Source organism: Balaenoptera borealis, assembly GCF_965194805.1.
Source record: "Balaenoptera borealis genome assembly, chromosome: 21".
Lineage (NCBI taxonomy): Eukaryota > Metazoa > Chordata > Mammalia > Artiodactyla > Balaenopteridae > Balaenoptera > Balaenoptera borealis.
Window position 1 is genome coordinate 12995174 of NC_138880.1, and position 25149 is coordinate 13020322.

Sequence of the window (25149 nt, forward strand, 5' to 3'; positions counted from 1 at the left end):
GCTCTTCTTACCATGTATTACAGACTGAATGTTTGTGTCCCCCCCCAGATCCCATATATTGAAACCCTAACCCCCAATATGATGGTATTAGGAAGTGGGGACTTTGGAAGCTAATTAGGTTTCAATGAGGTTATGAGGGTGGGGCTCCCATGATGGAATTAGTGCCCTTCTAAGAAGAGGAACAGACACCAGAGCTTCCTCCCTCTGCCATATGAGGATATGGCAAGAAGGCAGCCATCTGCAAGCCAGGAAGAGGGCCCCCGCCAAGAACTTGCCAGCACCTTGATCTAGGACTTCCCAGCCTCCAAAACTGTGAGGAATAAATGTCAGTTGCGTAAGCCACCCAGTCTATGGTATTTTGTTATAGCAACTGAGATGATTAAGACACTGTGTAACCTTGACAGTTCTCCCATTAAGTGGTAGTCTGTAGGGTTCCCATTCCCTTGAATATGGGTGAAAGTCTGGGACAGCTTCTACCAATAGGGTGCAACGAGAGACAAAAGTGAAGCTATATGACTTCCAACGCTAGATCATAAAATGCCATACACACCTGCCTTGCTCTCTCGGGATGTTCACTCACAAAAACCAGCCTCCGTGCTGGGAGGAAGCCCAAACTATCACAGAGGAAGACTCGGTGAAGAGGCCCTGGGTACATATTCTGGTTGGACAGACCAACTGAGGTCCTAGGCAAAGGTGAGCGCCAACTATAGACTTGTGGGTGAGATGCCTGAGACAATTCTAGTCTCCAGCTATTGAGACACTCCCAGCTTTGTGTTTTCCCAGCTTAGACCCTAGAAAATGTGGGACAGAGACAAGCTATCCCCGTTGTGCTCAGTCCAAATTACTAACCCACAGAATCCATGAGCAGAATGTTTTATAACACTAAGTTCTGGGGTGGCTGTTGCAGTAGTAGCTGGAACACTGTCCCTAATGTGTGACTGAAAATGGTTCCCTACCTTCATATCCCCAACATGCAAATAAGTGGACAGGTGAGGTGGGTGAGATGCTTACCAGAGACCAAACAAGCTTCCACCCGACCTCACACACAGGAAAAGACTGTGTCCACTGCTCGATGACATCAGAGTACCTTGTTACTGCCCATCAGTCACACTGTACATTATTTGAACCATTGTGTGAAAAATCCCTTCCTCTCATTCTAATAATTAAGTCCTTGCTGAATCAGCCCTTCCTTAACTGATCAACAACCAAGGGAAGCTTTGATCTTCCCCAGAGCCATGGTCCAGTAGCAATTTTGAGCAAATGACTTCAGTAGCAGCATTTCTTTTCATCCCAGGGACAGTTACACTCACTCATTATTTGCCAGATAACTCGTGAATTTTGAGAATCTTGCTGTAAAGCAATATTATGTGGATCCCACGTCAGTGGATCAAACATCCTGTAAGACCGTGGATAGTGATACTCTCTGAAGCTCTGCAGTCAGAAAACACAAATTTATACTCACAATATGTATTGATCTCAATCAAGATGAATCACTGTCCCTTTTGGGATAGAAGAAGTCCAAAGCAGTGGACTTGTAACCTAATGCCTGGTTAGTTTTCTTGAGGGATGGAGCTGTATAACAGCCATGTCTCTACTGCAGGCAGCTTGGGCATTTGGTGGCAGCAGTAGCTAGGTCAGCCTTGGTGGGCAGGAGCCCATGCATAGCCTCCACCTCTGTCACCGTAAAGACTCCACTCATGTGTCCAATTAGGGGGTCAATGACAGAGGCTGACTGACTTTAAATGGTCAAGGTGTTCTGTCAACTTGGCTGTTCAGTGCCAGTTCTGTGGCTGATGCTCTGTGGTAGGCAAACAGGAAAGTGTTCACACATTATGATACTTCCAAAGGCCCATTCACATGCTTCTTCCTCAGTCCTCCTTGTCCCCTATCCTTCAGGGCTTCAGGTCATTTGCTCCAGCTCATGAGTCCATGTGTCATCTTACCTTGGACTATCTCCTTCCACACAAAGTGCATGACCACATAAACAACCCAGTGCTTTGCGCAATGGGAAGATTTCCCCCCACTGATATCTGTCAAAGTCACCCCACAGTGGGGCTTAAAGTAGCATCAGTCCATTTCAAGCTCATACTGATACATCAGGCTGACCCAATAGTGAACGGAGCTTGGTCTTTGTCATCATCTGTGATCAGTTCATAAGGTACACGCCAAGTGGCCATGGGTGTGAGCCAAAGGAGAGGCCTCAGTACTCAGTGGTGGATGGCATGCAGTGGGTCTAGACCATCTACTCATCAGCTAACTCATGGCCACTGGCCCTTCTCATGCCTAACCCAGAATGGACAATTTACTATATCTTATTGCATCTTATTATAGATTATTGCTGGGCCCACCCAAATTTATGACTCAATGGGTGAGAGAACCCAGCTCACAAGGAATAGCTGTGGCCATATAGTCACTTATGTGACAGCCCCCTGGTCATATACTCTGTCTCTACCATGTCCAAGCAGCAAGCAGGAGCTGCTTTCTGAATGGTATAAATCTGTGCAGCAGATGAAATGGACTTGCTCTAGAACTGTATTGTCCAATATGATAGACAAGGACCACATATGACTATTTAAATTTAAATTTAAATTAATTAAAACTAAGTAAAATGATAGGTAGATAGATAGATAGATAGATGATAGATACAATAACAGTAGCCACATTTCAAGTGCTCAATAGCTATATGTGGCTAGTAGCTACCATATTGCACAGAGCAATACAGAACATTTCAACATCACAGAAAGGTCTATTGCATAGCGCTATTCTAGAACCCCAGGGTTCTACAAGGTGATTCTCCTTTGGGGCTTGCTATAAACTCTCCACAGTGTCCTTCCCCACCACAGATGCTTTTAGTCCTACAGGATCTGCCAGGTTGTATGGTCTAGGTGGCAGGGCTGTTTACACCATAGCCTAAACCAGCTGCAGACTCTCCTAGACTCAAAACTGGCAGCTTCCTATGTTTTTCATTACAAGGAATAGAGTAGTATTCTCAAATATGGAATGTATTGCCTCCAGAAATCAAAGAAGCTTACCAAGTATTGTGCTTCTTTCTTAGCAGTGGGGCATGTGAGAGGCAATGTGTCTTTTATTTTGGATGAGATGTCACAGTATGCCCTAAAACTCTGAATCCCGACAAACTTCACTGAGGGTCCATGAATTTTCGTAGGTTTATCACACACCCTCTGGAGCACGTGTCTTATCAAGTACTTGTCACTTCTTGCTTATCTGGTTCAATTACCACGTCATCCATATAGTGGATTAAAGTGATGTTCTACAGATGGCCAGATGAGACAGATTCCTTTGGACTTTGGTGACTGAAGTTGGAAGAGTTAATAATACTGACCTGGGGGAAGACCCTAACTAAATCTATACTCTTCTCTGTCTCATGTGAATGCAACTGCTTCTCAGACTCCTTTCGAAGAGGGATGAGAAATAACACATTTGCTAGATAAATGTCTGCATACCACATGCCAGAGGTTGTGTTAATCTTCTCGCCCCAAAAAATACTACATCCAGCAGAGCAGCTGCAATTGAGGTTACTACTTGTTTTTTTGCAGTAGTTGACTGTCATTCAATGTGAACCATTTAGTTTCTGTAGGGGTCAGACTACGGAATTAAATGGGGATTTAGCAGGACCACCACCCTTACATTCATTAAGTATTTGAAAGAGTGGCATTAATATTCCCCCCAGGATATAGGGTTTATTTTGATTTACTATCCGGGCTAGGGATAGGGAACTGGGAGGAGAGGTAAGGTTTAAAGACTTCCAATTGGCCTTCTCTTCTATAAGATGTCTTACCCCATAACAATGAACCAATGTCAGAGTTCTGCCAACTGTCAACTCTGTTCCTTTGAATTATACATTGGGGGATCAAGGAAATAACATCTGTGTGGGCCCACGGACCACGTGGACTCACAGTAAGCCAGTCCTGAGCCAAGACTCCATTCATTGCCCAAGGAGGTCATTGTGACACCGGGTCTCCAAGCACCAATGAGAATCAGACTCTGTCCCCAACGCAAGTTATCCTAGTAAATGTCTATAAGTCCATTTGGGGGAAGATGCAGAGAATTACTACGGATTAAATGTGGCATGGGGTTGCAGGGTCCTTCTTCATAGGGCTTTGGCCTCCCCTTCAATCAATGGGTCTTGAGTCTGAGAACTAGCCTAGATCCCAAAACTAAACAATGGATCTTGCGTCTCGTTGGGGTGCTTGCCCTTAGCTTCCTGAGCATCCATCCTTGGTTTATTCTGATTGTATCCTTGTTGGCTCCCATCTGTCTTGCCTCTAAGAACACTGTTCCCATTCAGCAACTTCATAGCTGTCTGCAGATTGAGACTCCTGGCTGCAACTCTGATTTTGCCACTTATTGTGAAAGTTGTTTGTATCTCTATTCTGACGGTTACACTGCCACCTAGACTCTAATAGTGCAGATTTTTATCACCCCCATTACTATCAGGAGCCCAGTTCTACAACATCATCTCCTACTGTCCGCCTGGTCTACAGAGCTTCTGAGCTTCTCAGTGATTCATTATTACTTGAGAAAAGTGAGTGTCTTCTGGACTCTCCCACAGAATACTGTCAGGTATTGAATTTTCTGGGCTTAATGGTTAATGCACTATCACATTCCCACTTCTATTAATCTTTTGACCCCTTCCTCTACCATTTGACAGTAATTTGAACTTTTATTATCATTAATCAACTCAACATCAGTCTTCTACCTACTCCTAATTTCCGTTAGAAACTCAAAAGGCAGGATACAAAAATAAAGGCAAATACTTTAGAAAATAAGCTGATGGGATGGGTAGATACAAGTAAAACAAATTGCCTAAGAAAATCTGATTTCTATTTCAACATATATTGCTTGTCCCTTTCTCTACAATTTGAGGAAGATGGCTACCTACTTTGCAACCATGCAAATTCGATTTAATATAAACAAATTGATAAAGAATCTTTAGGTCCTCAGAGAGCAAATGTCTTGGAAAATTTACCAAATGGGTCCTTTTTATTAAGAAATCGTGTCACTATTTGTTGATGTCATAATGATAATCTAATAGAACTCCAATCTGCCATATAAAGAATAATTACCTTCCAAAGAACAGAGGATTTATAGATATGCCGCTACTATTAGAAACTTGCTGTAGAAACTGCAAAATTGTAGAAAACCACCTTCCACTCTGCAAAAATCAATGAAACAAACGTTTGCTTTTACCCTGGAGCAAAACTGGAATAATTTATTTCCTTGTCTCTATGGGACTTGCTGTTGAAACAGACCTTAATTTCACCCTTGTGGGTGGCCTGCTCCATTCTGGTATTGGGTTAGATACTGCCCGGCAGTATCTAAATGGAATTACAAATTCCATTTGTAATCTTCGTGGGCTAGCATCTATAGTACCCACCCCAGCCCCAGCCTAAACAGAGAATATCCAAACTTGTAAATGGTTCATTCTGCTCCAACCAAGCAGAAAAACAGATTCTCATAGGAAGGTGCTGCTTAGGCCTGTAAATTAGATTTTAAAATTCAGTGATTCTTAACTTTTCCTGAAAAGAAAAGTTAGCTAGTGGAAGATGGGTCCAGAAGAGATTTGGGCTAAAAGGGCTGTACCCTCTGTGACCAGATTTGAAAAAATTTAGGTATATACATTCATTTTTTAGAGCAAACTTCATGGAAAAACATAGGCCATTTGGTGATCTAACCTCCTTTCTGTAGGTAGGGGAATGAACTGTGTATCTAGATTAACGTACTCTCCCCACCAAAATGTAGACTCATCTCTTTTAGTGTCCATCTAGCTTTCAGGTTAAAAAGAAAAGTTGACAAAAATGCGAGTTCTGTCTGTTTTGCTGATCAGTCATCAAAGCCAGGCTCCAGCTGTCATATGTGAACAGAATGACACTGGTTTAGTCCCATAAAATGTATTCTGGAATCATTTTGGCTTGGTTTTGGCAGGGAATGTTGTGGGAGCTGGACCAGACTTCGTAGAAGCACTGATAACTTCCTGTCAGGTTCTCAATGTGGGTTAAGAAAAGGAACTAGTAAAGAGATGGAAGGAACCCTTTGGAAAAACATAGAATAAAATAAATAGATTTTTTTTTAAACTACCATACTGTTGGACTCAGTGGAAATATGAATATAATACAGGCAAAGGAGAAATTTTCAAAGGATTGTCTGTTTCCCAAATTACTTTTCTCTCCCTTTAAACTTCAAGAAAATAACATTCCTATTCCTGGCAAAGTTCAAGTGAATTCTATTTGGGGTTAGTTTGCCACACTTAAATTGCTTCAGGGTTTCTATGATTGGAATTTTGCTTCCTCAGTAGCGCCGCAATAAAATCCCTATCTCCTTAAAGTAGTAATTATCAGAGAACCAGGACCTTACCATCCAGCCAGCACAACGGGGGGATTGTAAGAAGTAGCTTAGCTTTCTTATACCACTCTCATTAACACAAGATAATCTGGGCTCTTTAGATGCCTAGGGGAAAAAAAGACATCAGTAGGTTACCTCTATCTCCTGAGCTGAGGCATCCCAGTGGGTCTTTGGAGAGGACTTAATTACTGTGGCCCTCAGCTCCACATGTATCCTGATGACATTCAGATTTATCTTTTCCCTCCCTTAAGACATGAGTGATGAAGATGAAAAATGAACAGTCCTTGCCAAATGCACAGTCCTTAGAGTTCTCAGAAAGTAAATGCTGTGTTTCCAAAATAAGAACTACCTTTGATAAAAGAAGATAAACTTGTTGCTTCCCTCCAGTTCCCCTCATTCTCACTCTGCACACTCCCTCTTTGCTCTTTCAATCATTTCACGTGTCAGTATTTGGACACAGGGCCTGTAAATGGGAGACATTAAAAGGATTGCTTTGATGTCACCAAAGGGCAGTAAGCTGCCTGCCAAAAAGAACGGTTGATTTCCAGGCCTAACACACCTGATTGAGTAATCTAAAGGGAGGAAAGAAAATAACCCATTGTGTAAAGTGGGGGTGATTTTAGCTGCAAGTAACAGAAAACACAACTGAAAGTAACTGAAAGAAACAGCTGTAATCTGTTCTCGGAATTAACTGACGGCTGATATAAGATCAGCCACTCGATGCTGTTTGGGCTTGGGTCTCTAAGAGCTCCTTGACCTTTCACTCAGTTTCAAGATGACTGTTGCAACTTCAGGTATCATGTCCATACCCAGAAAAGGAAGATGAGAAGTCAGTACCAATAGACTTGTAAACTTTCCCAGAAAGTTCTTGTTGGCCAAAACTGTGTAACAGGACCCATCCTAGCTGCAAGGAGGCTGCAAAAGTATTTCACTTTCCTGGCCTCTGTAATGGAAGGTGACAAAAGGACCGTTTTGCCAACCAATCAACAGTTTGCCACATCCCTGAAGATATTTTCCTCAACAGTTCAGCCATGAGAAGAGTGCCGTATGGTTTATCTTTCAGGATGCTTCTGAGTAAAACAGGAGACTGTTAATAATTATGACAAGGAAACAGGAGCTAAAGGGACTGTCCTGGGGAAATTAGAATATGTGGCCACCCCCATCATAGACAAAATGTTCTGAGAAAGTAACCCCTCTTCCTTCAATGGTCTGACCAGGGAATGGAAAACCTGCTTCTCAGGTGAGCACAGTCTCTCAGGCTGGACCCAGGGTCTCTCAATGTCCTTTCCTGTCTATGCCTCCTCCTGGCCCCAGTTTTGAAGAAGGCCAGAACACTTTCTTATGGGAGGCTATGTTAAGATCATTTGGCAAATAATGCTCAGAGGCACTTTCTTCTCTTACCTCTGTGCAGATGAAGGCTTTTTAGACATTTTGTCCCTACCTGCCACCCTGACCGTGGGAAAGAAGATGACATTGCTCTATAAGGCAAAGAGATTCTCAGAAATCAGACAGTTTTTTCCATTTACAGTAGGTGGCGGTGGTGTCCCCCCGACCCCAACTGACTTCATAGTGTGTTTCCAAACCAAGGTAAACAAAATGTTTACCAATGGTATACATGGAAACCTCTCAGAGCATTTGACTTTTCCATCCTGGGTTTACACCTTTATTCATTCAAAAGGACAGAAAAATAATCTGGGAGTGAAATTTGTACCTGGCACTCTGACTGTAAGGTACAAAAAGGTTATTTCTAATCTTACGAGTTAGAAATAGTTTCTGATGCCAAGGTGAGTCCTAGAACACTAACAAATGGGTGACTCTACTACCCTGAATTCTAGTTATTTTTATATGTCTTATCTTTCCAACTTAAGATTTTTCCTTTCTTCCTTCTACTTCCGGCTTTCCAAACGTTCTACTCTAAACAAAATGCAACGTTACTTTTATTTTTATTTTCTATATGCCTTTTCCTGAGTTTTGAAGGGATACACACTTGCTGGGAAAAAATCAAATATCACAGAAATTAAAAAGTGAAAGTTCTCTGTAATCATAAACCACCACCTTTGCCAACTCTTAGAGAAAACCACTGTTAACATTCTATGTGTGTGTATCTTCTTATTCTATGCATTATTAACATATATATGTATAAATAATTACTGAGCATACACGCAAAACTTTTTTCACTTAAGTGTCTACTAGTATATTCTATATCATTCTCTTTAATGACTGTATTGTGTGCCATCACTTCTAATGGTGTGAGAAATACTTAAGATATGGAGGCCATTGTGGATTGTGGCAGTTCCTTGGATGGAAAAAAAATTGGAGAATTTTATATAACTATACTGAAAAAAGTATTAGGAAACAACACTTTACTATGGAGCAAAGTATAAAAATAGGCTGCAATATTCTCACATAAAATATTATTGTGAAATAAGATTTCTCCAAAAATATCTTCTATTTTCAGAGTGAGGGTAGAGATAACTTTGCATGAATGTCACACTCCATGGTTTGGGGAAGATCTAAAAATAAACTTAATTGATTCTTTTATTAGAATGGATGTCACTTGAAGGATCTTTTATCTTTAAAAACAAACCCCGAAAATGACCATTTCCATGGTCTAGATTCAATCACATACATTAAAATAAGTCATTCTTTTATATAGAATGTTAACATTCTCCACATATTTGACACTTTTCTCTATGAATACATTGTTGTGATGGCATTTTCCCATAATGTGTTATTTTAAAGGCTTCTTTTTTCACCAACATTGTGAATTTAACAAGCATGCGCTAATTAACGAGCTTAAGTTAATCTTCCTTCCTCTCCAAATCTTAACTATCCATCCAGATTTTTACAGTTCATTCTTAGGCTTTAGGACCTCCTAGAATTTAGAGAACGTTTTCCTTCACTGCACTGTGACTATTTACCTACTTATTCTAATCATTTACTTTTTCTAGTAATTCATCTATAACACAAAGATCATATATTCTGTAATTCTACGCTCTTTTCTTCTAATTCCCCAAAGCATAAACTGAATGAATCTGAAATATATGTATCTGTGTGAGGTTGATTCTGTTTCTCTCACTGCGGGACAATCTTTCTCCTAAGTTTATGATGCCATATACCCTGGAACACTTGACATGATATTTACTTAAAATTACACAGTAGAGTTTAGGGAAGATTGAACAAGAAAATACTCAAGGAAGTCTACTTAGGCTCTTAGCATCTCTTTCAACTTTTCAATAATGTGGTTTAGAAAAAAAAAGTGTTTGCTTTTTAATACCTTCACTCTTGTCACCCAATCTCCAGTCATTGAAAGTGTGATGCAAACACAAAAGCTTAAGGGTTAGTGTGCTAAAACCTATACCTATCCTCTAGGGCAGCAGTTCTCAATGTGTGGTCCACAGAGCCCTACGGTCCCCAGGAGACTTTCAGGAACTTTGTGAAACACTTACAGGGGATCCACAGAGTCAAAGCTATTTTCATAATAAAACTAAGACATTGGGACTCCCCTAGTGGCGCAGTGGTTAAGAATCCACCCACCAATGCAGGGGACACGGGTTCAAGCCCTGGTCCGGGAAGATCCCACATGCCGTGGAGCAACTAAGCCCATGTACCACAACTACTGAGCCTGTGCTCTAGAGCCAGCGAGCCACAACTACTGAGCCCATGCGCCACAACTACTGAAGCCCATGCGCCTAGAGCCCATGCTCCGCAACAAGAGAAGCCACCGCAACGAGAAGCCTGCGCATCACAACAAAGAGTAGCCCCCGCTCGCCACAACTAGAGAAAGCCCGCGCGCAGCAACGAAGACCCAACACTGCCAAAAATAAATAAATAAATAAATTTATTTAAAAAAAACTAAGGCATTATTTGCCTTTTTCATTGTGTTGACATTTGCACTGAGGGTATAAAAGCAATGGTGGATAACAATGTTGGTGCCTTACAATAAACCAAGGCAGTGAATGGCGTCAAACTGTACCAACGTCCATTGTACTCTTTACCAAAATGCATTTGCAAAAAAAAAAAAAAAAGGCCAATTCCACTTAAGAATGTCCTTGACGAAGCAATACTCTTAATCTTATTAAATCTCAACCCTTGAGTACACTCTTTAATACTCTCTCTATGTGCCAAAATGGGAAGTACCCATAAAGCTCTTCTGCTGCATATCTACTGCAATGGTAGTCTTGAGGAAAAGCACTTTTGCAATTAAGTTGCAACTGAAACCAGCTACTTCTTTCTGAAATATCACATGTACTGGAAAGAATGACTGACAGACAAACAATGGTTATTTAGACTTGAGTATTTTGCAAAACTTTTTCTCAAAAATGAATGAAGTAAGCCTGTTGCTTTGAGGAAAATGGACTGCATTTGTTCCTAATGATAAAACTGTAGCTTTCCAGCAAAAATTGGAATTGTGGAAAATGTGTCCATCATAATGACCTTGACCTTAAAGACTTTTCTGATGAGGTCAGTGTTGATATTCATGAATGTGACTTTTTCATATTTTAGAATGAAATGTACATTTTGAAGATCCAAATAACTCAGTAAACCAATATTTTCAACAAATGACCAAGACATAATGTTACAAAATCATGTATGGGTAAAAGGCCTATTCAAAGTGTAATACAGACTAATGGATTTTAATATAACAGAGTATTTAAAGTCCACTGATATGGTTTTAGAGTCCATTTTGCAATTAATCTTTAAGAAACTCTCACTTGTCAAATTCTGAAATAGTATCAAAGCAGAATATCCACAACTATCTGAAACGACTATTAAAATTCTCTTTTTCTACCTCCAGGTTGCGTACAGCTGGATTTTCTCCATATACTTCAGTCAAAAGAACATATGGCAACAGATTGAATATATATGCGACAATCCAGTTGTCTCCTATTAAGTTAAACATCTAGAAGATTTGCAAAAATAAAATGATGGGGCTCTACTCGCTAGTTTATTTTCCTGGAAAGTATAGTTTTCTTACCATAAAGTAAATGTTATTTATATTAGCATACAGTGCACTTATTATTTTTAAATACAGTAATAAGAAAATATTTTTCAATTATCAGTTTTAATTTAATACAGTAAACATTGATAGACATAACCCATGTAAACAGAAACTCCTCAATCTTCTTTTTTAATAAATTTATTTATTTGTTTTTATTTTTCACTGTGTTGGGTCTTCATTGCTGCGCACAGCCTTTCTCTAATTGCAGCGAACAGGGGCTACTCTTCATTGCAGTGCACGGGCTTCTCATTGCAGTGGCTTCTCTTATTGCAGAGCATGGGCTCTAGGCATGCAGGCTTCAGTAGTTGTGGCACACGGGCTCAGTAGTTGTGGAACGCAGGCTCAGTAGTTGTAGCTCACGGGCTCTAGAGCACAGGCTCAGTAGTTGTGGCGCACGGGCTTCGTTGCTCCACAGCATGTGGGATCTTCCCGGACCAGGGATCGAACCCGTGTCCCCTGCATTGGTGGGTGGATTCTTAACCACTGTGTCACCAGGGAAGCCCCCACAATCATTTTTAAGAGCATAAAGTCCTGATCAAAAATACTGAGTCCCCAGGGAAAACTCCATAAAAGAAAAAAAAAGTGAGCAATTTCAATGACCAAGGTAGAAACTAAAAGACAGAAATCAAATCAATTTTTACTATATCTCTATAATACTTAATCTAGATTAGGTTCTTTCGGTTTCAAACAACCATCTTAAGGAAAGACCACATCAGCATGACTGCCAGCCATTTCAGTTCCAACAACCATCATCAACTAAAAACGTCCCTGTGGATTCACTGGTTCAAATATCTGAGAGATCAAGACCATTTGTCTCAGCTGACAATTATCGTCTCTGCGAAGATTCCTCCATCTAAAATCCTGACATGGGTCACTGGTCAGCCTATGGATACCCAGAGTGGTTCAATCAGTGACCACTCTAGAAGAAAGAGCCTCCTGACACTGCTTTGGAGAGCAGAGAACTTTGAGTGAGGCCAGTTAAAGCCAGAAAGAAACAGCAAGTGTAACAGGAAAATGGAGTGACATGTCCAATAACTCTATTCCATAGCCTAATGCACCAGAGACATGACAAGTTATTGTGACATTGACCAGCCTCACAGAATTAATCCTAGGACCGAGAATAGAATCCGAGTCTCCACTTGCATTCCAGAACCCTTGCAGTTAACTCACGTTTTGGCATCTTTCTCAGTGTTTGATGCGTGAGAGGTCATCCCTCTATGACAATTTCCCACCCTAGCATCCACCAGCCCCGCCATATGCTGACTCTAAACCAGTCACCTTCATCTGCTTTGAATTACACTACTCCTCATAGTTCTGTAGAAATAAGCCAGTCATTTGCATCCTCTCTCTGCTATAACTAGGAGAAGGAGAATAAAGAAATACAGGGAATCTCAATTCACCAAAACTAGAAGATGCTGAGGTTGTATAGAATCTTCCTTGCAGCTCCTTTCTTTCGGAAGCCTTTTGATCTGCACTCTACTTCTCCCTCCTTCTCTGCTGTCTTCTTACAAATAACCTGGACTTTCCATCAGGGATGTTGAAGAGAAGAAACATGGATCTACTGATAAATCAATATTGGCTTTGTTATACAGCAGAAACTGCTAACACACCATTGTAAAGCAATTATACTCCAATAAAGATGTTTTAAAAAACAAAAATCAATATTGGCAACAACAAAAAAAATGTGTTGGTTAGCAAGACTGTTTCCCTTTTTCTGGAAAAAAAATCTTATTGTTTCCAAGAGCTTTATAGAGGCACAATTGACTGTTGGCACAGAGAAAGCTACAGTCAAAGCAAAACTTTTCAACCGTTCTGTAACTGACATGTCACAGAGGTCGGGAAGAGAGTATTGGAGTTTTTGACCTTTAAGGGTCTCCTTCCCTTTCATTCACTCCTTTCTGGAAACATAAAATTGTTTCAATTTGATGCTAAGGCTTACCAAGGCACAAGCAGAAAAAATAAAATAAAGGTCTTTTGAGGACTTAAAAAAATGACACCAAAGCTTTCCAATTGCACTTCAGAGTAACCCGTTAACCCTGCTGCAACAAGTCCCTCCTCGTTCTTCCTTCTCTCTCTGTAGCATACTCCACTGTGTCAAGTGTACATCCGTCCTCAGTTTTTGCAGAATTGCCCAGGTGAAGGGCATCTTGTCCCCTGATCAGCAGGTAGCCCACTGCCTGGCATGTGGTAGACACAATACCTGTGTGTAGAAGGTAAGGATTCAATGTATCCCTCATTCTGATTAACCCAGATCTCACTTTCATAAAAGCAACATTGAAGCTGCAAGTGAGACAAAATTATAAAGAAGAGAAGGTGAAAGCTTACTCAGGAAGTTTTTTGTGTGTTTGTTTGTGTAAACCAGTCTCAAAAATGACATAAAACTATTAATTTTTAATTTAAAAAAATTAATCAGCATTGCTCCTTGAGCAGGCTACATTTTTGCAGATATCTTATTTCCTCAGCTAGAACATCAACTTCTCTAAGGCAAGAACTGTTTCAAAGCACATAAAAACCATAGGTCCCAGATTCTCTAGGGTTGTCCAAATTTCATATAACCACATTCTTTTTCTGTAAAGTCAATATACTTAACACATAACCAAGTGTTATTTAATTTTTATCTTTCCTGGACTATTAGTTTAACCGATAAAAAATTTTAAAGTATCCTTCAGATTGTTCATCTATCACTTTATACCCTTTTTCTCTTCCAGAGTAACTAGCACAGAGACCTGCATAAAAAAGAAGTTCACCATGTTTATTGATTACTTAATTAATCACTTAACCAATTAGTGGATGAGTTTGTAATAAAGTGACTTCCCTAAAAACTCTGTCCTGTCATGGGAAACATAGAAATTCAAATTTTCTTTCATTTTAAAGTATCTTTAAGGAAGATAATACTGTGAAGACTATCCAAGATAACACAGTAAAAATTATCAGAGCCAAGAAGAAAAGCTCTGAACTGAGAACCTGAAAGAATTTATGTGCCATCCTAACCACCTGCCATAAAAAAAAAAAAAAACCTTAGAACTATTTTCCTATACCTAATAAAAAGTTTATTCCCAAAGGGCCCAAAGTGGAAGGAAGTGGAACAAAAGGTGATTATAAAACTTTGGCCGAAGGATTCTTACCATTTTTTGCAAAATTATAGCAGAGGAGAAGGAAGGAGGGAGTAAGGGAGGGAAAATATGGTAGACTTAGGCTCTAAAATGGTATTTAACATTCCTCCATGCAATAATTCCCAAATTTCCACCAAAATACCTATGAAGACACAGCAAATGATAAAACTTCTGAATATAAAATAATGAGGCTGACAATCAATCTATTGCCAACTACGGCAGGAATTTTCACTGTCTAGGAAGCTGATGGTGTTAAAGCTGACCCTGCAGCCTCCACGGCTCCCTTCCTGGTCAGCGGAAGCCACTCTAAGAGCTGCACTGTCCAACACTGGAGCCACTAGTTACGTGTGATATTTAAATTAAAAGTTACTAAAATTAAATGAAATTTAAAATCAAATTCCTTCGTACTCGACAGCCACAGTGCTGGTGGCTTCATACTGAACAGCTCAGCTATGCAGCATCTCCATCATCACCTAGGTGACTGGCCAGGTATACTTTTAATCCAGAATCTGGCTGGGCTCTGCCTCTTTAACGTGATCACTCCCTTTTATCAACTCACTAGGCAATACTTTTTCTTGGATCTCATTCTTGGTCTCCACTGATTGCCTGGAACCAGACACTTCAGATCTTCCCCCAGCTCCTTGATCTGCCCCTTTCTAGGAAACTGGCTCCGATTTCCCTGTGTTCATGTCCTGCCCATTCCCACACAGAGCCCAGAATGTCCCTGCCACCGCCATCTGCCCATTACCTCCTGCATGGAGGATGGTTAGACAACAGTTCATAGAGGACTTGGAGTTTGAAACTTCCACTGGATCCTGCCTCAGTGGCCTTCTCTGCTCAAGTACCTGCCCCTGTACTATCAAGAAACACATCCTTAAAAGCTTTGAGGTGGAGTTTCCCATCCACACAGGAAGAATGCAATCCTAGAGCAGAAGCTCCCAGAAACTTGCTGTTAAGAGTGAAAATTAGAGGGGGACATCCTCAATGGTTAAGACTCTGTGCTTCCACTGCAGGGGGCACAGATTCGATCCCTGGTTGGGGAACTGAGATCCCACATGCTGCGTGGTGCAGCAAAAAAAAAAAAAAAAAGTTAAAATTAAAGATATCAGAAGGACCTCTAGAACCCCATAAGCCAATAATGGGTATTAAAAACTCTGAGGGAAAAACATCTGAGAAAAAAAATACAAAGTATATAGATGCAAAGGGTTCATCACATATTAAGAAAAATTAATGAGAAAAAGACCCACATCCAGATATTTCATAATTATTGGTTAACAGGAAGAAATATGTCAAGTATCCAGATTTTTAGAAAAAAGGTTATCTGAAAAGAAATAATCAAATTGGCCTCAGACTTTTATGAAATAAATACCAGATTTCAACAGAGCCATGTCAACATAATTTTGGCAGGAAAATGTTTTAATCTAAGAAATTTTTCCCTACGTTATTACTCATGGGTAAAGAAAATGAAAAGACATAAAATAAACTGCCCATGTTACTGTTTTAAAATAAGTTTAAATAATTAATGGTTATAAATCTTGTTTGGAAATGAACATTGTCAATAATGTATATATTTGTTTGTATATACAGTGTAAATATATATATTATATTTTATATAAACACCCAATATATTATATGTATTCATACATTTTATATATTATATCAAAAATGTAAAGAAAACAGTGATAAAAATAAACTAGACCAAATCTTATGTTATAAAAATAAATTCTACCTTTGGCTCGAGAAAATAAAAGTAGTATAATCTTGTCTTGAGTCTCAAAAGATAACATTTTATAGTTTATTGACAAATTTAAAAATACACAGCAGAGAACCCTTTTTAAAATTTAAATGGGTTGTTATGAAATACAAGTCACAAATCAAAACTAAAGCAGGGGCTTCCCTGGTGGCGCAGTGGTTGAGAATCTGCCTGCCAATGCAGGGTACATGGGTTCGAGTCCTGGTCTGGGAAGATCCCACATGCCACGGAGCAGCTAGGCCCGTGAGCTACAACTACTGAGCCTGCGCGTCTGGAGCCTGTGTTCTGCAACGAGAGAGGCCGCGATAGTGAGAGGCCCGCGCACCGCGATGAAGAGTGGCCCCCGCTCGCCACAACTAGAGAAAGCCCTCGCACAGAAACGAAGACCCAACACAGCCAAAAATAAATAAATAAATTAAATAATTAATTAATTAAAAAAAAAAAAAAAACTAAAGCAGTACTACCTTAATATTTAAAGGGGTAAAGAAAATTAAGAAAAAAATATTCAGTCTCATTCTAAACCAAGGAAACATACATTTTTAAATACTACTTTTCATTTACCAAATCACCAATTTAAAAATAATAATTACCCTTCCATGTGAGGGTGTGGCTTGCTCATAAATTGCATCTAATAGATATGCACTGGTACAACTTTTCTGGAAAGCAATTAGGAAATTCATATTAAGAACCTTAAAATGTTCATACACTTTGATAATTCAATTCTACCTCTAGGATTCTATTCTACGGAAATGATCTCAAATACTGGCAAAGACTGAATCTCAGAGATGTAAACCCCAAACAAAAAAGAGAAAAAAGAAAAGAAACATTTCTAACAGAACAAGAGAATAATTAATACAATACAGCACATCCATAAATACTGTGTTTCACATCTATTAAAAATGTAGTTTTTCAATAATTTAAAAAGAAATGAGAAATTTCTCACCATACAATGTAAGTAAAAAACAAGCAAGAGGGGTTTCCCTGGTGGCGCAGTGGTTGAGAATCTGCCTGCCAATGCAGGGGACACGGGTTCGAGCCCTGGTCTGGGAAGATCCCACATGCTGCGGAGCAACTAGGCCCGTGAGCCACAACTACTGAGCCTGCGCGTCTGGAGCCTGTGGTCCGCAACAAGAAAGGCCGCGATAGTGAGAGGCCCGCGCACCGCGATGAAGAGTAGCCCCCACTTGCCGCAACTGGAGAAAGCCCTCACACAGAAACGAAGACCCAACACAGCCAAAAATAAATAAATAAAAAATAAAGAATTAAAAAAAAAAACAAGCAGGATATAAAAAGCAGGATACATACAAAATATGTATACATTTTTTAAATATTATAATGCTTATCTCTAGAAATGAATTTTATAGTTGATTTGATTTTAAACATTTCTGTATTGCTCATATGTTCTACAATGTGTCCATATTGCTTTTAAAATCAGGAAAAATGTAAATACTTTTTACCTGATGTAAAACTAAAATTATGGATTCAGCATCCAAATGGCTGCAGCCTGACTGAATCCATGTGAAATTCATTACCCCAACGTGACAGCTAATTTTTCATCAAGCCCACTTGTGAATAAGCCTTCATGACTTCCTCCACTGTGTTCCACACAATTTAGCACTTGATTGTATGCTGTCTTTTGTGCTGTTTGGGGTTCTTTACTATTAATGCGTATGTGTTAGTGTTCTGAATTTGGTAAACATTTACAAAGCACTAGTTCTGTTCCAGGCTCTGTGTTATGCTGCTATGTTAGTTTGTTTTTCACTTAGTTAGCACAACAACTTTAAATATTCTTAATATTAGCCAATTTTTAAAGACGTCAAAACGTTAAGTGACAAACTCAGAGCGGCAGAACTGAAATTTAATCATGGGTCTCCTGTTTCCAGCACTAAATGGTTGTTCCACTAGGTAGCTTTTGCTTCCAAGAGAATATGTGTTACATCTTTTACTTTTTCTTCTCACCTAAGCTGACCAGAACACCTAGCGCATACTTGTGGGTTATTTAATTTCCTAACAGAGGTTACCAGATGGAAGGATCCTCGACTTTCCCATCTGCGGATAACACTGAGCAGTGCTTATCTAATGCTGGATCTGGGCTGGTTTGCTTACACACCTGTTCAGAGGTTGATCCTGAACATTTGCCTACGTGCTGAATGCTATGGACGATGCAGATGTAAGCATGGAAGGATAGAGAAAAGCACAAGTCAGGCGTGACTTTATCAGGGAAACTTACAAGCACGGGGTGTATAAGACTAGGCATACAGTCCTCCAAACTGTCAGCATCCCGAGAGGTTATGTGGAGGCCAGGACATGACGTGGGTTGGGCTCCAGGAGGGGTTCCCTGTCCCCCTAAAACCCCACCATCTTTTATAAGACAAGCAAGAAGGCAGCCTTGCAAATGTAGAAGTAATCTGAGCTCGCATGCCAGTCATCCGTGGAAATTGCATGTCTGTGCTCAGGTCACCTGGAGGCCTTGAGAGGAGATGAGATTTTGTGCAGCCACAGCCAGATGAAGGTAGGAGGTGGGGTCGTTGCTGCCATCCAGAGCTTTGCCAGGCTTTGCCTAACCAAGTCCCTAGCATCACCTAGAGGTTAATGTTCTCACTGCGGAAGATGTAACAATGTTTTAGGTGATGTGGAATAATTCACTTTACCTTTCTGCTCTTCCACTGTAAAATGAGAAGGTTATACCAGCTAAAAGCCTTCCATGGCCCCCCAGACTAGATTAACTGGGTGCCCCTCCTATGTGCTTCTACACACAAACCCCTATCACAGCTCCATGAGTATCTGTATTTGTCTAACTCTTCTTTCAAGAACACAACTCTTCCTTCAACTTGCTCTATTTTTTTCACCAATGTATCCTCAGCACCCAATGCAGGCAAATATAGAGAATCAATAAATATTCATTCATTAGAAATGAACATGTAAATGAATGGATCCCTTCCAGCTCTTATATTCATATGTCAATCAAATACTACGGTGTAACAAGAGTTTCTGGGGGCTGTAGGCAGCCTCTGAGGCAATTTAATAAAATAACACTTGGGCAGCTATGTCCCTGATCCTGTTTACCTACCTGCAACTTCCCTGACCCTCCAAGTTCTCCTCAACTGAAGGCTCATCCACTCTCAGGGTCTGGAGAAACCGAATTTGAACATGGTATCAAATATACTGGTCTACCTACTTTGCACCCTAAGTCCTTATAGCTTCTGATCATATCCTGTGTCAGTAGCCCCAGGCAGGGGCTGGAGAGAGGTCTTGGTTAGGACTCAGAAGCTGTATGCAAACCAGAACCAAGGTGGGCTCATATCACAGTTGGGTGGGGCAGAGAAGGCTGTCTCTGATCATATAGATAGTAGAGACCTCAAGTAACAACAGTCACTTCAATAGGGCATGAAATAAAGACAGATGCCAAAACCCAGAGACCAGGGATAAAGCAGATGTCAGCAGGATCTGGCAGAGAAGTACGGCACTTGTACCAAGGAACTCTCTCCCTACAGACTGTGAGGCTTCTCTATGTGTGTGATGCCAAACTGCAATGGAAAAATGATAAAGGGAAACTTTTTTGGAGTAAAGAAACAAACAGCCCTGATAAGAAATTTGACTATTAAACTGACTGAAGACCTTTAAGGATAAGTTTGGTTTTTTTTCTACTAGTAGCAAAAATAAGGGTTCTGGTGACTTTTTCCCACCATCCCCAATTGTAGACAAATGAGGGATATTAGCTTTAGTGCACATCTGAGATACAATGTAAAAAATTGAACTCTGCCATATATCCATGGCGTCCAATTCTCTCTACCTCCTGTACTATTTATTCTCTGTATCAGCTCCAAATATATCCTTCACTTCCAATCAGGAGTGATTTCTATTTCATGACTGTGAATTATTGAGATTGGAAAGATGAGGCCATAAAACTAGTAACACCAAAGACCTTGAATATCAGATTCATCATAAAATTGGAAGTCTTCCCCCTTTCAAAAAGAATTTTGGCATCTTTCTTGCAACTGACATGCCTAATTCAAAGCCATGTTATTATTCCCATTTTTCTCTGCTAAAACTAGGAAAATTTTTCCTGAAGCATCTTTTCTTACTTTCCTTCTTACTCTGTGCCCTTGTTTTACATGTTTTAGATGCAGTGGTATAAAGACTGATTATAATTTTGGAAATCTCAAGCATTTTAATAAATTTTAGAGGAAGAAGATTTTCAGCAGCTCAGCCCACACTGCTCAAACCTTGTAACATAGAAACTTATCAAGTGGCTTAAACTTAGGCCACAGTGTACGACTGCCTTGGCAGGAAACTAGAATTTCCTTTTGACGAGGAATGGATTAAAGTTTCCTTTATATGAAGCATGCTCACAATGGCACTCTGTTCAGAGTCAGGCCAGTGCAGGTGTGACCTGGCAGGATTTGGAAGGCATAATAATAGAAGATATTGTTATAATTGGAGTCATTTCATTCAGATTGTACAGGATGAGTTTCTAATCTACTCAAGCAATAAAGATTGAATAAACTGCATAAAATATTCTCAGGAGGCCCTAATTCCTACGAAAAATATTGTACTTTTGAAGCTCATAAGTTATCCCACTGTTAATTTTCTTCATCCTGCTGTCTCAGTTTAGTCCTACCTTGGGGCTTGCATTCCTTCTCAACTAGACCTAATATTATGCTCTGACAACTCCCCCAGAAACGTACACATGCATTTCAAGTTGTGCTGCCTAAATACTTCCCTTGACAAAGCATCAGCTTTTATTCTAACACAAGTTTCTTCCTTTTTGTAGCATTTACCCTTGGGAAAATTTGTGTGAAACAATCTCGGTGAAAGCAAGATAGATACTTTAGGCTGTGAAGCATCTACACAAAGATGAGAGTGTCTTGAGAATATATGAAGGCGTTAGCAGAGAGCTAGAAACTCTGACTCAGGCTGGTCTTGGCTAAGTCTACAGAACAGGAATCAGCAAACTACCATCCGAGGGCTAAATTTGGTCGGCTGCCTGTTTTTGTAAATGAAGTTTTATTGGAACACAGTTACTCTCATTTGTTTTCATTTTCATACTGTCGATGGCTGCTTTTGCAACTACAATGGCAGCAATGAGTAAGTGACCATACGCCCTGCAAAGTCTTAAATATTTAGTGTCTGGCCTTTGATAGAAAAAGTTTGCCAACCTCTGATCTAGAACCTGGATAATGGACACACCACCCACTATACCCCTCCCTCCTGACTTCACTAATCAACCAAGGCCTTTCTTCCCACTGAAATTGATGTGACCTCAGAAATCCTTCTCAATATAGGCAGACGCCAATATTCACTCCAAGTTGTCACTGTTGGCTTGGAATAAATAATCTCTTAGGGTCATACAGGGCAACACAAAGGAAATCTCACTCCTCATAAACTATATAACCTGAAAATTAAATTCAGGTTGTTCTCTAACAGTCCATTCTTTCTAGATTTCTATAAAGTTAGATATACTATCTACATATGTCTGGGTTTATAAACTAGATCACTGGGCCGGTAGAAATCACAAGGGATCATTTAGTTTTCCCCTTCTGTCTTTGAGATTCCCTAGAACTTGGTAACCATACTGAGCCATTTCCAAGAATAGCTAAGAATTTTTCCAATCATTAGGGAAGGAAAAAGTCACCTTCCATAGCAACCTTAGACTGTCTAATGAATCTCTCATTTATTTTTGCTTTTTTTTTTAACTTCAAACCAATTTCATCTTTCTCTGTCATTGTAGAAAGGTCATCATGCTCAATACTTTTCCTCTTAATCAACTGCCTTGTCACAAAGCTTTTTTGTTTCTTAAGAATCAGGCTTACAAGAAAGTTTTCACACTGGTGCTTCCTAGCCATGAAAAGAGAATATAATTGCATTTTTCCTTAGCCTCCCTCCCTTGCCTAAGCATATGCCCAGAAAAGCTACAGGGGAGCAATAATTTATCACCAGGTCTTAAAATGAAGATTCTTCAGCAGCTACTTTACTCTTCTCTAACTAAATGAGAAAGCACTTAACAAAAGCACTTAAAAGTGCCATGGGATCCCATGATACAGGAAGAATTATTTATCCTCCACTTAAGGACCACATAATGAGATATTATTAATAAATGAAAATTGATCTTCCTTGGAAACTACAAAGCTCAAATCTCTTTCCTACCAATGATAAGGTCTCTTTCTCTCTCCAGCCCGCAAAGAGAAAGCAATTTCACTTCAGATGGCCCCAAGACATAAATCACAGGTTTTATGGCTCTGCTGCTAGGTTCTCTTGTGATGCACTTGGCCGGTATCAAATTATAAGCACCGAATCAGTTAAGTGTTGAAGGTTATTAAAAGGTCCTCACAGTTCCCAGCATATCTGAACAGTAAAGTAATCACTCGGGGATAGATGTTGCTTTGTGAAATTTATTTTCACAAAAGCAATGTTGATGATAGTTATTAGCACAAGTTATTATTTTTTCATATTCTTTATGTCTTTACTCTTTAATTGGCACTTCCAAACTTCAAGCTTCAGAATGCAAGATGTACTCCCAAGGTGTAGGAAATGGCTAATGCTCTGAGACTTTGAAATGTTTAAGTTGAAAGCAGAATGGAAATTAGGACTTTTTTGAAAGTTCCAAAATACCTCTTTCCAAGGCATCTCCGAAACACATTGTCATCGAATAGTCACCCTTCCATTGTTAAGATCTCAACTTGAAGATATTTTTCATTTTCCTTAAGAGGAGGGAAGGGACTTCCCTGTTGGTGCAGTGGTTAAGAATCCACCTGCCAATGCAGGGAACACGGGTTTGACCCTTGGTCCGGGAAGATCCCACATGCTGCAGAGCAACTAAGTCTGTGCACCACAACTACTGAGCCTGCGCTCTAGAGCCCAAGTGCCACAACTACTGAGCCCACATGCCACAACTACTGAAGCCCACGTGCCTAGAGCCCGTGCTGCACAACAAGAGAAGCCACCGCAATGAGAAGCCCGTGCACCACAGCGAAGAGTAGCCCCCGCTCACTGCAACTAGAGAAAGCCCGCGCGCAGCAACAAAGACCCAACACAGCCAAAAATAAATAAAAATAAATAATAAAAAAAAAGAGGAGGGGAACAGAAAAGACAAGAAATCCCTCCACAGCCATGCAAAAATGCTCTTAATAATAGCTGTGAGCCTTGTTACATTTTATCAAATGACCCAAAACACTGGACATCCTGCACCTAAAATCCTGCCATGATTACAAGACGGGGTGTCCTAAGGAGTGCAAAGAGTCGAGCACGGTTAACTTGGGAAATCAGAGACGTGAAAGCATGGATACTCAGATCTCAGAGTGAACCGGATGGATTGTTCAGCATGAAGGTTAAATGACTTGTTGAAGGTCACAGAAGAGGCTTCAAAGCAGCAACCTTATGAGACTATTCTAGGCGCTTGTCTTCACTCTCTGGCACTTTCTATAAAGCGTCAATTCTATCTCCAGCTTCTGGTGACTAATGACCACAGAAGCCACCAGCACTGAAGGTGAATTCTACACCGCAGCAAATCGCTGTTCTACATTTGACCAGAGAAGGTAAACTCTTCTGGGCCCTTCTAAACGGCTCTAAATCGTCAGATGAGAAAACATCCTCATTATTTCCATGCTTTCTTCCTAGAACTGTAAACTACACACTCTTTAAATCTTTAAAAATTGGGCTTTCATGTTTAATCAAAGTTTATTAAAATCTGAGGTGCTTCATCCATTACCTGCTGCAGGCTGTGCACAGATTCTTCTTTTTACATTTTGAATCATTTTTGCCCTATTGTGAAGACAGGTACTGATTGGTAAAGTTCCAAAGTTTGTGTTGGCCAGATATACAAGAAACAAATGCATTTTAAGGAAAAATGGCCTGAGGAAAGAAGACAGTGATAGTCATGGTAGAAAAGGAAAGATGCATTGAAAACTCCTGTCTTTGTCCTGCATCATTTCTCTCTCTTATAACAAGCAAATAAAAACAGAGCAAAAAAGTCTTCCCCTGCCAACTGCAGCCATATTTCTTTGCAAAAATCTTCAAGAGTTGTCTGTCCTTGCTATTTCACTGCCTCTAATTCCTTGCTCCCATTTCTCTTCAACCTACATCTTACGGGCTTTCATCACCCATCACACCAATGGAACTGCCCTTATTTATGAAGGTTACCAGAACCCCCCACTGTTAAGTCCAAAGGCCAGTTCTCAGTCTTCTAGGTACTTGACTTCTCACCAGTTTTTAACATAATTGAGTTCTCCCACCACCTTGGTACACTTCCTTCACTTGGCTCCCAGATCCCACATTCACTTGGGTTCTGTCCTACATCCTTGGCTCCTCCATCTCCATCTCTTTTGCTGGTTGCCCTTTGTCACCCTGATCTCCCAATCCTGGAGTGCCCCAGGAACTCCATCACCTATCTTCTATCCTTCATCATTCCCTTGGCCCAGACTCCCAACTTTAAATGCAACCAATATGTCAAGTCTCACATGGATCTCTCCAGCCCACACTTCTCTCTCCAGTACCATGTAAATTTCTAATGGGCAGCACAAGTTTAAAATATCCAAAATCAAAGTCTTGATCTTCCCCCATCCCCCAAACTGGCTCTGCCTGCCGTCCACCGTTTCCGTCAAAGCTGGTCAGACCCAAAACCTCGAAGTCGTGCTTGACTTGGATCTTTCTCTTAAATCCTACATCCAGGCTGTCAGAAAACGCTGTCCACCTTCACTCCTTCCACTGTTAGCCCCCATCAGTAGCATCCCCTTGGCGACACAACAGCATCCTAATTGGTCTCCTTGCTCTCTTGCTCCCTAGTCTGTTCTTACCATAGGCACCCATTTAACTTAGAGCAAAAGTGCATGTTACGGTTGATGGCCAGGAAAGCTCTAATAACCTGCCTTGCGCCCACTCTCAACCCTCCCTCCACTCCCTGCCCTTCACTCTCAGGATTC